This window comes from Pituophis catenifer, unplaced genomic scaffold, assembly GCF_029215685.1.
Source record: "Pituophis catenifer annectens isolate HBS135680 unplaced genomic scaffold, rPitCat1.0.hap2 SCAF_5, whole genome shotgun sequence".
Taxonomy (NCBI): Eukaryota; Metazoa; Chordata; class Lepidosauria; order Squamata; family Colubridae; genus Pituophis; species Pituophis catenifer.
The window spans coordinates 79,302,548-79,318,762 of record NW_027256885.1 but is presented as its reverse complement, the minus strand read 5'-3'; the positions used below and the strand labels follow the sequence as shown (position 1 = coordinate 79,318,762).

Genomic DNA, 16,215 nt, shown 5'->3' with positions numbered 1-16,215 from the left:
ACCACAAAAGCATATATAAGAGGACTAACAATTTCATTCAAGGCGAAGAAAAATAGAGAGAAACAGCAAAGAAGAAACAATTTATTGATTGACCTTGCAAAACAGGAAGCAGAATTACAGAACAGACCCGACAAGAAAGAGATCAAGGAAAAAATAAACCTTATTAAACATGAAATAAATTTAATAATAACAACAGAAATAGCAAGGAAAATCAAAATGGCAAAACAAAACCAATTCGAATTCGCAAATAAAACAGGATGTTGGTTGGCCTATAAGTTAAAGAAAGAAAAGGACAAAAGACTAATACATCAACTACAAGACGAACAAGGGCAATTGCAGCATACGGATGAGGAAAAAAAGCGAATCGTAAGAAACTTCTATCAGGAACTATATGCACAAGAAGAAATCCAATTGGAAAAAGTTAAAGAGTATATAAATAAAACCAACATTCAAGAAATAAAGGACACTCAAAGAGAACTCTTGAACAGACCAATATCGATGTCAGAATTAATTGAAGCAAAGAAGAAGCAGAACAACAATAAAACACCAGGTCCAGATGGCATCCCGGCGGAATTTTACAAAATTGAGCACCAGCCAATAGATGATGTTTTATTACAAGTCCTGAATGAAGCAATTCTAGAAGCCAAAACTCCCAAATCATGGATAGAGACAATTATTACATTGATACCTAAAGAAGACTCAGATCTCACCCAAACTAAAAACTACAGACCCATATCGCTTCTAAACACAGACTACAAATTATTTACATCAATTATGGCCCAGAGAATGAAGAAAATTATTGTGGATTATATCCATCCAGATCAAAATGGATTTATTCCAAATAGGCAAATCAATAAGAACACAAGAACAATAATCAATATCCTGGAATACTATGAGCAAAAATCGGATGAAAAAATGGCCTTACTTTTCCTTGACGCACAGAAGGCGTTCGACAACCTTAATTGGGGATTCTTAACATTACAATTAGAAAAAATGGGAACCGGCGATAAATTCCTAAATATGATCAAAACAATATACTCCGACCAAACCGCAAAGATATGGATAAACGGAGAGACAACAGACCAATTTAAAATATCCAAGGGGGTGAGACAAGGATGTCCCCTCTCTCCTATATTATATATATTAGCATTGGAACCACTGTTGAACGAAATTAGGAATGACAATGAAATAAAAGGATTAAGAACAAAAAACCAGGAGTATAAACTACAAGCATTCGCGGACGATGTAGTATTTATTTTAGAAAGACCAAAACAATCAGGATTGAATTTACTAAGGAAGATAGAACAATATGGTGAAGTGGCAGGATTGAAAATTAATAGACAAAAAACAAAACTACTAACTAAAAATTTGACAAAAACCCAGGAGAAAGAATTGGAAGAGATGCTAGGAATACAAACAACAACAAAAATAAAATACCTAGGAATCTGGCTTACCAATAAGGTATCATCTCTTAAAGAAGACAATTATAATAAATTGGCCAAACAAATCCAAAAGGACTTAGAGGCATGGAGTAAATTGAGACTATCGCTATTAGGCAAAATTGCTTCAATCAAAATGACAATTTTACCGAAATTATTATACCTATTTAGAACAATACCGATAAATCCAGGGAAATCATATTTCAAAGATCTTGATAAAATGACTTTAAAGTATATATGGCAAGGGAAAAGAGCCAGGATTAAACTGAAGCACCTACAGGACACTAGAGAAAAGGGTGGCCTGGGACTCCCAGATTGGCAAACTTACTACACTGCAACAGCTTTAACTTGGATCAAAGATTGGATGACACTCGAAGATAAACGAACGTTAGCATTAGAAGGATTTGACCTGTCGAAAGGCTGGCACGCATTCTTATGGGAGGAAAAACCCAGGCAACATGAGCACTTCAGGAGACATTATATCAGAGGAGCATTGGCAAAAATTTGGACCGAAATAAGGAGAAAACACTACGATAAAATCCCAAAATGGTTATCAACCATGGAGGCCCAAATCTATCCGAACACAATGGATATAGACAAGATGAAAACCTATGACGAATTGTTGAACACAGAGGGAGAAATGAAAACAAGAGACGAATTGAGACAACAGGGCACGGACATTGATTGGTGGCCGTATTTACAGATAAAATCAAGATATAAAATCGACATGAAAAAATTTGGAATCCCAAAAGAAAGAAATAAATTAGATAAAATTATAATGCAATCAGACAATAAATTAATAACTAAAATATATAATTATCTATTAAAATACAAATTGGAAGAAGAAGTGGTGAAGGAAAATATGATTATTTGGGCTAAAAATTTTGGATATAATATTAACCTAGAAAATTGGGAGAAAATGTGGAAAGTAAATACTAAGCTGACAATGTCCGTGCCCTACAAAGAAAATACATACAAGATGTTTTATAGGTGGCATCTCCCCCCCCCCCGCACGTCTGGCAAGGATGTTCCCCAATGTGAATCAGAACTGTTGGAAGTGCAAAACACAGAAGGGGACCTACCACCATATGTGGTGGTCATGCCCAAAGGCCAAAAAATTTTGGAAAACAATTCAAAATCAGTGTTGTGGCCCCGCCCTCTGAGCCTGTCCCATCGGAGGAAGAAAGCTCCGAGCATGAGGAAGAGGAGTCAGCCAGGCCTCCCTCTCCAGGCCCCTCCCCTCTGGCATTGTCTCAGGTGCCAGCCGAGGGAGAGGAGATTAGCAGGGAGACAGGTGGCTCGGATCAGAGTGACAGAGAAACATCATTCCTGGACGCACGCCTCCAAAGGCGTGATAAACGATTGCAGCAGCTTAGGCGGCGTGCTAGGGATTAGAACTGAGTCACTGAACCACACCCCAGAGACTATATAATAGAGGGTGGTGGTCAGTGATCCTTGTGACGAACAAAACTAACCTTGGATAGTCACTAAAGCCTCGTTCGGAACTGCTGAGAGAAATATTTATTGTTGTCAGACATTTGGAAGCTGAGTATTTATCTTTCTGTTTTTCTGTGAAAATAAAGGCACTTGGCAGACGGTGTGTCTATCGCTGCCAAGTTGGAGATAAAGAAACTGGGTGTGTTCCAAAGTGTTTCCTTAACCCTCGGCTGGCTGTGTTTGTGTGTGTGTGTGGACGGGGACAGATCAATCAGCTGGAAGAAATCACCACCCAAAAAGTGCCCCTCAGACCGGAAACATATCTATTAGGAATACTGACAAAGGACTATAAAAAAGAGACACAATACTTGATAATACATATCCTGACCACAGCCAGAATCACTTTCACACAAATGTGGAAACTAGAGGACACGCCATCAGAGGAAAAAATAATACAAAAAACAATGGAATGTGCGGAAATGGACAAACTTACCAAAGAGATACAGGGAAAAGAAGATTCAGATTATTACTTAATCTGGCAGAAATGGTACAACTGGTTAGATAAAAAGAACACGAAATAAGGGAATACCACCCAATGATATAAAAATAAGGAAATAAAATGAAATATCGTTGTATAAACATTGATACATGATAAAAGATAAATATACATAGATATATGGATATATAATTACCGAAGTAGCTCTATTTTTAAAGTTCAAGCTGTAAGACTTGACCTCTCTGTATAGTTAGTTTATGTATAGTTTGTTTAAATGTCTACGTCTGTATATGTATGTTTGTTTATTAAATAAAAAATTAAAAAAAAAGAAAAGAAAGTAAGGCAGGCTTTGAAATAGTATCAAAGGTTAAATATCTAGGAGTTCAAGTTGCAGATTCAAATATAAAATTGTTCCAAAATAATTATGAGGTGTTGTGGCGAGAGGTACAAAAGGATATTGGAAAAAACTGCAGCTGTCTTTACTTGGAAGAATAGCAGCAGTTAAGATGAACGTTCTACCTAGATTTCTTTTTTTGTTTCAAATGATTCCGGTGCTTAAGTGATAAACAACTGACAGAATGGCAAAGAGGAGTGAATAAGTTTGTCTGGAATGAGAAAAAGCCGAGAGTTAAATTGAAAATTATGCAAGATGTTCCAGAAAGGGGTGGCCTTAAGCTTCCAAACCTAAAATTGTATTATGAAGCAGCAGCTTTGACGCAAGCAAGTGATTGGTTTGGAAGGACAAAGACTGGAATATTGAATATAGAAAGTTATGACCTCAAATTTGGTTGGCATGCATACTTATTTTATGAAAACAAAGTGGATAAAGTATTTAATAGCCACATACTTAGGAATTCCTTGATGAGAGTATGGAAGAAGCACCGATTCAAATGGGATTACAAAATACCATTATGGCTGGATCTTGGTCATATCATGTGGAATATAAATATAATGTCACTCGGGGGGTTTTTATACAAAGAAGTTCTTTTTATGGATGGGGGCAGATGGCAACTAAAGACATTAAATACACTGTTGGAAGAAGGGATTAATTTAACTTGGTTACAGTATAATCAACTTCAATTGAGATGGAAAGAAGATCAAAAAAACTGGTATAATGATGCACGAAGAAGAATTGGTTAGACATATAAAAGAGAAAGGTCCAATGCATATTAAGAGGGTTTATAATGTTTTGTTAGAAAGAGATTCGGAAAATGAATTGGTTAAAGATTGCATGATAAAGTGGGCGCAAAATTTTGCAGAACCAGTTATGTTGGAAACATGGGAAAAAATATGGGTCCAGAATGTTAAATTTACACAGTCGCAGAATTTGAGGGAAAATTTTTATAAAATGTTTTATAGGTGGCATTTAGATCCTAAGAAACTGTCGTGCATGTATCCTAATGTTCAACCAAAATGTTGGAGATGTGATTGTTTAGATGCTACATATTATCATATATGGTGGACTTGCAAGAAAGTGAAGGCTTTTTGGATAAAAATTTGGTGGGTTATGCAAAATGTTTTGAAGAAAAAACTCCAATTCTCTCCACAATTGTTCTTATTGGGTATAGTTAAGGGTTTTACACTGGGTGAAACAAAGCTGATATTGTATATGGTGACAGCAGCTAGATTATTGATAGGTCAATATTGGAAAAATGATGCTATGCCCACTGTTGAAGAATGGACTTTGAAGATGGCCAGTTTTGCAGAGATGGCGAAGATTTCAGCATATCTAAAAGATTGGACTCAAGAGACTTAGGTATGGGAGTGGAAGAAGTGGATAGATTATGTACAGAATAAATATCAAACTAGGAAATATCAGATAGCTTTTAGCTGAATGTATTATATAGGGATAGAATAACTGGATGTTATTTACGAAGAAATGAATAGCACACAGGGGGTGGAATAGTTAGGGGTTAAAGTATTATAAAATGTGATTTTGATTTGGATTTCATCTTGAGGAAGTCATGGGGGGAGGGGAGGGTTAGGGAGGGTTTGGGGGGGAACCGGGGGGAAAATGTATTTGTAAAACTTTTTAAATAAAAAAAAAAAGGGTGGATGTGTCCACTCACCATTGGGTCGTCTTCACCCTCGTCCTCGCTGTCATACGATTCGGGGGATTGATTTCCATCATCTGGGATCCCCCTGGTTTCGGTTAGGTGGGCGAAAACCTCTGGACCCTGGGGGATTCTCCGTGGCGCGTTAGTGGCGCGCTTGGGCCCTCATTCCGATCGTGCCTTGGGTGGTGGGTCTGATCTCGGCCTCGGGGTTCCACATGCTGCAGCCATGTGACCAATCCCCCCACACCTGTAGCACCTCAGTGGGCTCCACGGGACTACAGGCCTCTGGGTGGGCTGTGGTGCTGTGGTTTCCTGTCTAATGGGTGGTCCCTTGCCGGTTGGCCCCTCTGCTTGCCATCTGGTTGCTTTGACATGTCGTTGGCTTGCAGCCCTCTGTCGACTTTTATCGCTATGCAGAACCATTCGGAGAGCCGGTTCGGGATGTCCCGATAAGCGGTCACTTGGGCGATTTGCTTGTCTAGGCTTGTTCTAAAGAAATACACCAGTAGTCGCTCTGGTAAGGGAGGTAAGGTCCCAATGACTCTCCTGAATTCACGGATATGCTCTCTGATGGGCCTCCCCTTCTGCATTAGGTTCCTGAGCTCGTCCTCCACATAGGGGTCCTCCTCTGCCTCCTCGAACCGGGCTCGTAGTAGTTGTAAGAACCCATCTGCATCTTGCAGTTGGGGGGCCCTGTTCTTGTAGAGGGCTGCTGACCACCTCCTTGCTTCTCCCTCCAACCCTTCTGAAATGGCACTCACTAGGGCTCTGGGAAATGGGTAGAGGTGTCCATAGCACTCGATGTAGATCTCAGCTGTGTCGAGGAATTGGGCTAGCTGGTCTGGATTGCCATCGAACTTCCCTCTGAAACGGGGTGGGTCCTCCCTCGCTGCCCTCTCCTCCCAGTGCGGGGCTCTATAAGCCTGGCCTCGGTGCCGCTGGTCCTCTTCCTCATCTCTCATTCTAGGGTGGGGAGGTGATGTCCTATCCAGACTGCTCTGCTTGCTGTGTAAGGGAGGAACCCATGGATGCATCTTTGGGCTTCTTCTCCTTCTGCTGGGTGGGGGGGAAGGGCTGTGCTTCAGTCTATGGCCTCTTGGTTGATCAGCCCAGATGGGTTCCCTCTTCTCCTTTGGCCTCCATGATGGCCCCTCCTCCCCAAGGATGGCACGGTCAAATTTCTTTTTTTTTTTTATTGAAAAGTTTTATAAGAAATACAAACATTTCCCCCCCCCACCCTTTCCCCCTCCCTCCTTCCCTCCCACCCCCCCTCCCTAGACTTCCCAGAACAGGCACAGGGTATAGCATTCACAAACATAAAGCTAAAATATGCTAACAAATTATTGCATTCATATTCTCCCTAAGTCTTTAACTCCTTATAGCTCAAAAACTATAAACATAAACTACTTAAAAATATTTCATTCATAAGCTATATGAATCTTCTTGTTCGGATACTTTTTTTGCATATAGTCAATCCATCTTCTCCATTCTGATATGTATCTTTCATTTGAATGATCTTTAAGATATGATGAAATTTTTGCCATCTCAGCCAGATGCACAACTTTTAATGTCCATTCCTCAATGGTAGGTGGATCTTCCTTCTTCCAGTACTGTGCCACCAGTAACCTGGCAGCTGTTATTAAATTCAAAACCAACTTAGTCTCTATTACAGTACAATCCGTGACTATTCCCAACAGAAAAAACTGTGGTGTAAATTTAATTTTTTTCCTTAAAATATTTTGAATAATCCATCATATTTTAATCCAAAAAGCCTTAATTTTTTTACATGTCCACCATATATGAAAATATGTAGCATCTTCACACTCACATCGCCAACACTTGGGTTGTAAATTTGGATACATGCAAGCTAGTTTTTTTTGGGTCTAAATGCCATCTATAAAATATTTTGTAAAAGTTCTCTCTTAAGTTTTGAGCTTGTGTGAATCTTACATTTCTAACCCATATATTTTCCCATGTATCCAACATTATTGGTTCACCTATGTTTTGTGCCCAATTTATCATACAATCCTTAACTAGCTCTGTTTCTGAATCTATTTCCACTAATACATTATACAACCTTTTAATATGCATTTGACCTTTATCTCTTATTTGCTTTATCAAATTCTCATCCTGCTGCAAAATACCAGTTTTTTGATCCTCTCTCCATCTGGCCTGCAGCTGACCATACTGAAACCAAGTCTTAATAATTCCTTCTTCTCTTAATTGCTCCATAGATTTTAATTGTAATCTAACTCCTTCCTTATAAAGGAGTTCCTTATATGTAAACTTATCTTGCTTTTGCTCCAAATTTATATTCTCTATCGCGTGTCTGGGTACTGTCCATATTGGTAACTTATCCTTTAGTTTATATTTATACTTTTTCCAGACACGCAGTAGAGCATTTCTTAATATGTGACTTTTAAAAGTCTTATCTACTTTCTTGTCATACAATAGGTAAGCATGCCAGCCGTAGACCAGACCGTATCCTTCAATATTCAGTATCTCTTCCTCCGTTAAATTTATCCAATCTGTAATTGCTGAGAGGGTAGCAGCTTCATAATACAGTCTTAAATTGGGCATTTTAAGACCACCTCTTTCTCGGGTGTCTTGCATTATCTTTTGATTAACTCGTGGTTTCTTCCCTGCCCACACAAACTTGTTTATGCCCTTCTGCCATTCCTTCAAATTTTCATTTTTTTTAAGTATAGGTATCATTTGAAAAAGAAATAAAAATCTTGGTAAAATATTCATTTTTACAGCGGCTATCCTACCCAGCAAAGACAGTTGCAATTTCTTCCAATTTTCCATCTCTTTCTGTATTTTTTGCCATAATGGTTCATAATTATGTTGATATAATTTAATATTTGCAGTCATAATATAAACCCCTAAATAGTTAACCTTCTTAACTATTTCAAATCCTGTTAACCTTTCTATCTCTTCTTTCTGGCTTCTGTCCATGTTTTTAGCTATTATCTTTGTTTTAGCTGTATTTATTTTAAAACCAGATACTTGTCCATATGAGCAGATTCTATCCATCAAGGCTGTAATCGATTGTACCGGTTGGGCTAAGGTAACCACGAGGTCATCCGCAAATGCTCGTAATTTATATTCATGCCGTCTAATTCTGATTCCCTTTATTATATCAGTCCCACGTATTTTATTTCAAATTTCTCTTTCAATTCATCTATGGGGCTCTCGAGTGGCTTTCCTGAAGCTTTTTAGTGCCTGGCCTGCTGCCAGTCCCATAGCCAGTCTGCCCTCCCCAATTCACTTAGGGGTTTCCCCTTCCCCTGAACGCTCGGGAGGGGAAACTCAGCTTCTGCGGCTTTTGGCAAAACCCCTGAATACTTATCTTTTCTCTTCTTGGGTTGTGGAGCGATCGTCCGATCTTGGCTGTCTGGCAGCTTCGATGGAGGAGGGGGGCGGGGTTGAGGCCCCGTAATATCTTGAAGCCCCGTAGCGTCCAAGCTGGCTGGGATCAGAACTGGCTCTTTTCCAGTTGCCTGAATTAGGGTCTCTTCGGACAGCTTACTTTCTGCCATGATGTCAGGGCTGCGCCTCCATTCACTCCATACATCTGGAAGGGAGCTGGAGGTTTGGAGGTCAGCCAGCTTGGCTTGGAAAGCAGAGTTGGCTATCTGTCAGGTTTCGATGTCGTCTTCAAATAAAATAAATTGCATTTCCAAACATAGTCTTTGAAGAAATCTTTCATTTTATTAAGCACAACAATCTGTCCCCGATCGTGGCGTAGCCAACTCTGACTTCCTGACCCCAAACCCTCCCTTTCCATTCCCCAAATTTCTGCGTCTCATTGGCCTTCTTCCAAATCACTCTCCCCATATCTACTACCTAAGCTCCCAAGAATGTCCCCCCTCCCTCTCATCTCCTAGGGGATATTATCTTCAAGGAAAATAAGTAGGTGAAATGTCAAATGTCCTCTTGCCAGCTGCCCCCTCTTCTCCTTCTTATGTCAGCACTAGAGTAAATGCAGGTTGAAGTGCTGACATCGGCACCATCAGCTGCAGTAGGGGAGGAGACAGGGTAGGCAGTGGTTTCATGGCACCCATCCCGACTCTTGTGATCGCTGCCCTATAGTGGCTCCCCAGACTTCCAGCCTGCTGAACTTCTCCCTCAGCTGTTCCATCAACAGACTGTGAGCTGCAGCTAGGACCTTCTACTTGGTTGGGTCATCCCACTGGGCTGCTCGTCTAGCCTTCCACTTGCTCCCCTGGGTCACCATGACTCCAGGGGGAGTCGGTTGGTCCTCTGCTTCCACCGCCTTCCCCACCTGGCTCACCCACCAGCCCTTGGGGCCTGAATAGGGTCCTTCCATTGCTCTCTCCTCGAGCATAGGCTGTTGCTCTGGCTTCTCAGCCCTCTATTTGGGGCATGCACCAGCCACTTGCATCCCAGCTTCAGCTTGGACTGCCGCCAGGGTTTCTCGAGAGGAGGCTTCCTCTGGCTTCGCTCCTCCATCCATTCCTTTGTCATCTGCCAATATCTCAAAGCTGCCAACCTCCTGGTGGGGTCCAGGTAGGCTGCTACAGGGACAGCTGGTTTCATGTCACTTATCCAGTTGGGAAATCCAGAAAAAGAAACTTCTGGGACATTATTTTACCAAGAGTATAAAACCTTACTGGAAAAAAACCACATTGGCACAGAAGAAGAGAAACCAACTCTGGGTTTCCCATGCAAAAGCAAGCATAGTTTTTCCCTATGGGCCACCCAGAGTCCATTATGTCCACCAATCACTTATGTTTATTTTGTTATGCAAAACAGCCAGCCATGTTGGGGCATCTGCTCAGTGTGTCCTTGAAATGCCAGAAATGTCTCACGGAAGCCGACAGTTGCTTGGATACCATTCCCACACCTTTGCATTCCATCTACACACACCCCGTCACTGTCAAGCTGCAAGAAAAGCAAAAATATAGGTCAGTGTTGGCTAACCTTTTTGGCACCACGTACCGAAACGGGTGCACACACAAACACTTTTGGCACCGAGTGCTGAAGCGCATGCATGTATGAAACAAGTGCATGCTGGAAACCGGTAAAACAGATGATCTTTTGCTTTCTGGCATGCATGTGTGCGCGAAGACCAGCTGTCCAGTGCGCATGTGCCGTCTCCGCTTGCTCTTTTGGGGGTCCTCGCACCCCCCCTGCCCGCCCCCTTGATCCCCATCGGGGTGGTGGGACATCCCCACCGGCAACCAAGTTCCGCAGCCCCAGACAGAGAGGAATGTCGTCTCCCTCTGCTGGAAAGCCAGAGCCCCTTCCCAGCCTTGGAGGTAAGGGGCATGGGCGTTCCCATGGCTCGGGTTGGGAGGCCAGCAGGTGGAAGAGCTCCGCCCCAACTCTGGCCGGGATGAACACACACACCCCACCTGCCACCAAGAACAAGTCAACGCAGCCCCCCCCCTTCCCGGTCGCTTCCCGGCCAGTGCACCTCTTACCCCTCCGCGGCATCTCCATGCTGTGCTGTCCTTCGGCCCTCCTGGGGCAGCGCAGCTCCTCCTTTTCCTCCAGCTGTCAGCGTTCCAGAAAGTCCCCAACTCCAAGTAAAACCTCTGAGGCAGGCATTTCTAAGAGTTCTATTTATTAGAGAAGGTAAATGGCACATCTGGGAAAACCCGAATCTGAGAGTTCCAGTTTTCCCTCAGTAAATCAGAAACCCAAATCCAGCCCCTGCACCCATCAGTCTGTCACATGGCCCAATCACCATCCATCCCAACTAGAGCCATCCCTGCAACCACTCCTCCTCTAGATGCATAAACACCATGACCTTGACTGAAGGGAAGAATGCTATTATGTCTAACTACAATCACTCCTCTAAATCCCCCCTTGTTGTGGCCCACCAGCGGCCTGCGCGGATTGTTGATGATCCCTATGAGGAGGCTGGTGTGGTGTCGCGCCAGCAGCCTATGCAGCCGGCGCTCGAGTCGGACAGCGAGGAGGCTGAAGAAGATGTGGTGTCAGAGGCAGAGATTCAGCCAGGGCCTTCAGAACCTCCAGAGGCTCCTTCAAGTGAAGAGGATGAAGTGGAGGAGCCTCTTCTCAATGCACGAGGCACGCAGAGCTGCCAAAAGGCAGGAGTGGTTACTCAGGAGGAGGTCTCCTCGAGAGTAAGGCTTGGGGATAATTGGCCACTCCCTTAGCCTATTTAAGTTTGCACACAGCTTGTAAACGTTGCAGGAAACAACACATGTTCACTCGCTGGTCATTGAATATGGATTTTCTTTGCAAACCTTGCTTCTAGGCTAATTGCCAACTCTTGTAAGACTTTATCTAATCTGTGGAATTTCTAGCAGGTTGTTAAGGACGTTTTATTAACAGCCTGCATTTGCAAAAGACTGTGTTTGTAGTAAACCGAGTTGTTCAGAGTTTTGTGTGTGCTACATTCCTTGGGATCCGTAGCTGGGGCAGAACACCCCTTCCCACATTCCCAAGCGCAAGAGGTTGGCAGCGGGGAAGCATCTGGTGCTAATATGGCTTCCAAAGCTGACACCAGCATCCCGGGTGGAAGCAGCAGCACAAGAACCACTGCCGCCCTCTTGCAGCAGCAAGAGCGGGCAGCAAACCCTGCCCTGCTGCCCTGTGCACCCAAGCTGGCCAGGCACTCCAGACCACAGACGTGCGGCAGTGCCATGGGCTGGAGGGTTGGGGCCACACAAGAAGCCTGCTCAGGGGGGGAGGGAGGGAAGCCCTGGCCCGCCTCTCCTGGCTGGCAGCTCTGCTCCCCTTGCTCTTGCTCTCTTTGTGGATTCCAGTGCACGCATGCACACTGGCCAGCTGGTCTTTGCACGTGCGGGAATGCCAGAAACCAAAAGAGCAGCCGCCCAGTGCGCATGTGCGCATTGGGAAGATGATCTTCCGGTTTCTGGCACGCACATGTGCGCATGAAGACCAGGTGGCTGGCGCGCATGTGTGCACTGGAAACCAAATCATCTTCCCAACACACGCATGCGCACCGGGCGGCTGCTCTTTCGGTTTCTGGCGCTCCTGCGTGCGTGAAGACCAACTGGCTGGCGCACCGGAACCCGGAAGAACCTCATATTTCTTGGCTAGGATGACATACACCTGTGCAAAGAGTTTTGGAGCTGTGAGATTTAAAAAAACATCAAACATCATAAAAAGTTAAACAGAGACATGGTTTAAATACATTTTCAAGCAATCAGCAAAACAATTAAAACACCCCCACTTATCATTGTTTTTCGGATGTTACATACTGTAACATTTTGGCTTTCTCAGCAACATTTTTCCCGATTTAGAATTCCCCCTTGGAGGGGCATTTCCACCATGGAAATACCCTTTCAATATGTCCTTAACTAAAACAATTAATTGGAACAGGGTATCTTCCTTCCTTCCTTCTAATTTAGCTTGGGTCAGCTTGACCCAACTCAGAATGTAGTAACTTAAGTTTATGGCATTATTTCCTCAGAAAAGGCATCATACATACTTCCCCTTTCTTAGGGTTAGCTCAGGTCATATGAAAGGTAAATATGGAGTCACTTAGGCTATATTCTTTACAGGAATAATTCCATTTCTCTCAGGAGCTATGGCAAAAGTCCCATCTACATACCAGGTATTGGATGACTGCAAGATGTTCAACCAAGTCTTTGTACCGAATATTAGGATTCTCCTTGATCCCTGTCCAAAATCTCCTAGTAGGAAAGGCTCTTGTAAACCAGGAGTTGGTGAATATGTCTTGTATTCCTCAGGTAAAATGAGGGCATCAAGGCTTACCGGGTCTGAGTGTTAGGGTTAATTACTGTATTATGGATAATTAGGAGGGAATCTGGCATCTTTAAGTTCTCTTAAACAGAAGAGGCTGTTGGAAGTCTGTTTGACTTCAAACAGCATCCCTCATTGCATGTAGCTCAAAGTCTTCTGTAGCAACCTCAATTTGCATATCTTGCCATCAAGCAGGGCCGGATTTAGATGAAAAGAGGCCCTAGGCTATTCCACTTATGAGGCCCTTTCACCAGTGGTGGGATTCAATTTTTTTAACAACAGGTTCTGTGGGCGTGGCTTAGTTGGGGGTGTGGCTTGGCAATCATGTGACTGGATGGGCGTGGCTAGCTGGTCACGTGACTGTGTAGGAGTGGGTAGCTTGTCATGTGACCAGGTGGGCGTGGCTATGTGCATAGACTTTTTTCAGAGGGCTGAAAAAAGTCATTTCTGACTGGGCCTCGCACTTTTGACCAGTCCTCACACTTATGACCATCCTCACATTTATGCCCGTGCAGCTTTCTTAACAACCATGTCACTCATTTCACAACTGCTTCTCTTCACCATGGTGACAAGATAGGGCAAAAACGTAAAATGTGAGGACAGTCGTAAGTTCGAGGACTGGTCAAAAGTGCGAGGACCAGTCAGAAATAACTTTTTCAGCCCTCTGAGTAGTCCATATGCATAAAAGGATACAGCAACAGAGAGGGATGAAGGAAGGGAAGGGAAATTAGAGTAGGAGGGAGGGTAAGAGAGGGAAGAAGAGAGGAGGAGAAGGAGAAAGGAAGAGGAAGTAGGGAGGAGAAGAAGAAGGGGAGGAAGAGAAAGTAAGAAGGAAAGAAAAGAGAGAGGTGGTAGGTTTGAGGAGAAAGATTGCTGTACAATAAAAAAGATGAAAGGGAAGAAAGCCAACCCCAAACAAATATAAAGATATTAAGATAAAGAATGAATTGTTAAACTTTAAAGAATAAAAGAGAACAAATATGAATAAATAACAATAATTAGAAACACACATACAAACATACAATGTATTTTCTTTGAACAGAGTATTTGGCCGGTTCACAAATTTAAACAGTGTTTAGTCATTTCAATTAAATTTACAATTTCTATATTTCCTTTTTGCCATATTTATTCCTCATCTATTTTTGTAAAAAACCAATATTACCCTTCATCCTCATCTCTAATCTTAATCAAATTCAATTTTTCCCTTCTATTCTATATTATACCCCTTCCCATTGTCATCTATTTTTATATCCATCCTCACATTGGTTAATAATGTAATATTAGTTGTTTAATATAAATTCAACATTTTAATATAAATCAATTAGTTATATAACTACCTTTTTTGTATATTAATCAATATGAACATGAATATTCCAATTATTTCCATGCAATCCAATTTCTTACAAATCCATTAATTATATTTACCAATAATAATAAACCAAATAATTTCCCCCATATATTCCTCCAAACCACAACTTAACCATTTCTGCTTTCAACACAATATACAATTAATAGTATCTCAATTATTACAATTCCCTAGTTAAATAGAGCTTTTTTTCTTTTGTGTTTTAAAATCTTGAACTCTCCTCTTTTTCCCTAAATTTCCCATTGTTTGCACCTACCTTTTTTGGTGAGGAAAAAGAAAAGAATTCTGCCTGCCTAATTTTCCAACCTTGCAGCAACAGCAAAGCAGTTTCACTTTCGTTTCTCAGCATAGCTAGGGGGAAAAAAATCAGCACTCTTTGCAAGGAAGCAGAAGAACCCTGAGCAAAACAGCTGAGACAAATCAGCTGAGAGCCGGGAGGCCAATTAGCCTATGCTGAAGCTCCGTGGGCCAATAAAATTACAAAAAAAACACCGAACCCTTTGTTAAATTGCTGGCTCCCCCACCCCTCGCCCACCACTATTTATTGGCAATAAATAGTGGTGCGGAGGGGCGGGGCAAGCCAGCAATTTAACAAACGGTTCGGCTGCACCACTGGCTCTAGGGCGGCCCTTTGAAGCCCCACGGCAAGAATTTGAAGTTTTTTTTTCCTCTAGCCATCGGAGGCAGCAATAGATGGGGAGTGGGCGGGGTAAGCGAACGGCCGGCGATCCAACAGAGCAGAGAGAGTGAGGGTGAGTGAAGGCGTGGAAGCTGCTTTCTCCATCCTGCTCTCTTGTGTCCGGAGCCGGTGGGGAACCACTTGGCAGCCCACGTGGAGCCCAGGCAGCGGAACTCAGGCTAGAGAAGGGGTGGGCAATTGTGGCTCTTTTACAGCCAAGCTGTCTCAGGAATTCTGGAAGTTGAAGTCCACAGGTTGTAAAAGAGCCACAATTGCCCACCCCTGGCTACGGTAGGCTGGCACCGCGCGGGTGGGAGGCGAGGGGCGGGCGAGCCAGCAATTTAACAAAGGGTTCGGCCGAACTCCCTAGAACCCCCAGAATCCCACCACTGTGTAGGCCCCTCTTGATCTTGAGGCCCTAGGCTGAAGCCTAGTTAGCCTATAGGAAAATCCGGCCCTGAAAACAGCTATTTTTCTGTATTTTGTTTAAAGCTTCAGAGATGGGTTTCAGGATGCTCAGCATATGTTCAACATTTCTCTTAAGCCCAACGTTGAGGATTTTGGCCGTGACAGTGCCATCTATTTTATCTCGATTTTCTTCACAAACTGTCATCAGAATAGGCCAGTTCTTGATATACTGCTCAAAACAGTCCACCACAGAGTTCCATCTAACATCTTGTGGGAGCGTTAGCTTGGTTCCACCCATCCTTTTCAGAGCTGCTGCAGCAAAATGATTGTTACGGAAGTATTTAGCAATTTCAACAACATTAGTCTTTATTTCTGGAACACTTAAGTCTTTGGCTAAGAGGTGCAGCAAATGAGCACTGCAACCATATGTTATTAGCTTTGTATTCCCTTCCTGCTCTTCTAAATTTCTTCTCATCTTGGATACATTTGCAGCATTGTCTGTGACCGAACTGCGTACTAGACATTTAAATTTTTGTTCACATGTTATTATAGCTTTTACTGCCACTTCTTGTAAGTATTCTGCTGTGTGTGCATTTCCTGACGTA

At 42.8% G+C, this 16,215-nt stretch overlaps 1 long non-coding RNA gene across 1 annotated transcript in view; it reads right to left on the bottom strand.

Moving 5' to 3' along the window:
- Positions 1–8,417: 8,417 nt before the first annotated feature.
- The window catches only part of LOC139317402 (uncharacterized), a 47,720-nt gene continuing 39,922 nt past the window's right edge, over positions 8,418–16,215 (bottom strand). The window contains exons 3-4 of the long non-coding RNA XR_011600454.1: positions 10,880–11,017; positions 8,418–10,337 (exon numbers count right to left, since the gene is read on the bottom strand). This is a non-coding gene — a long non-coding RNA (uncharacterized lncRNA). The remainder of the gene's footprint in view (positions 10,338–10,879; positions 11,018–16,215) is intronic.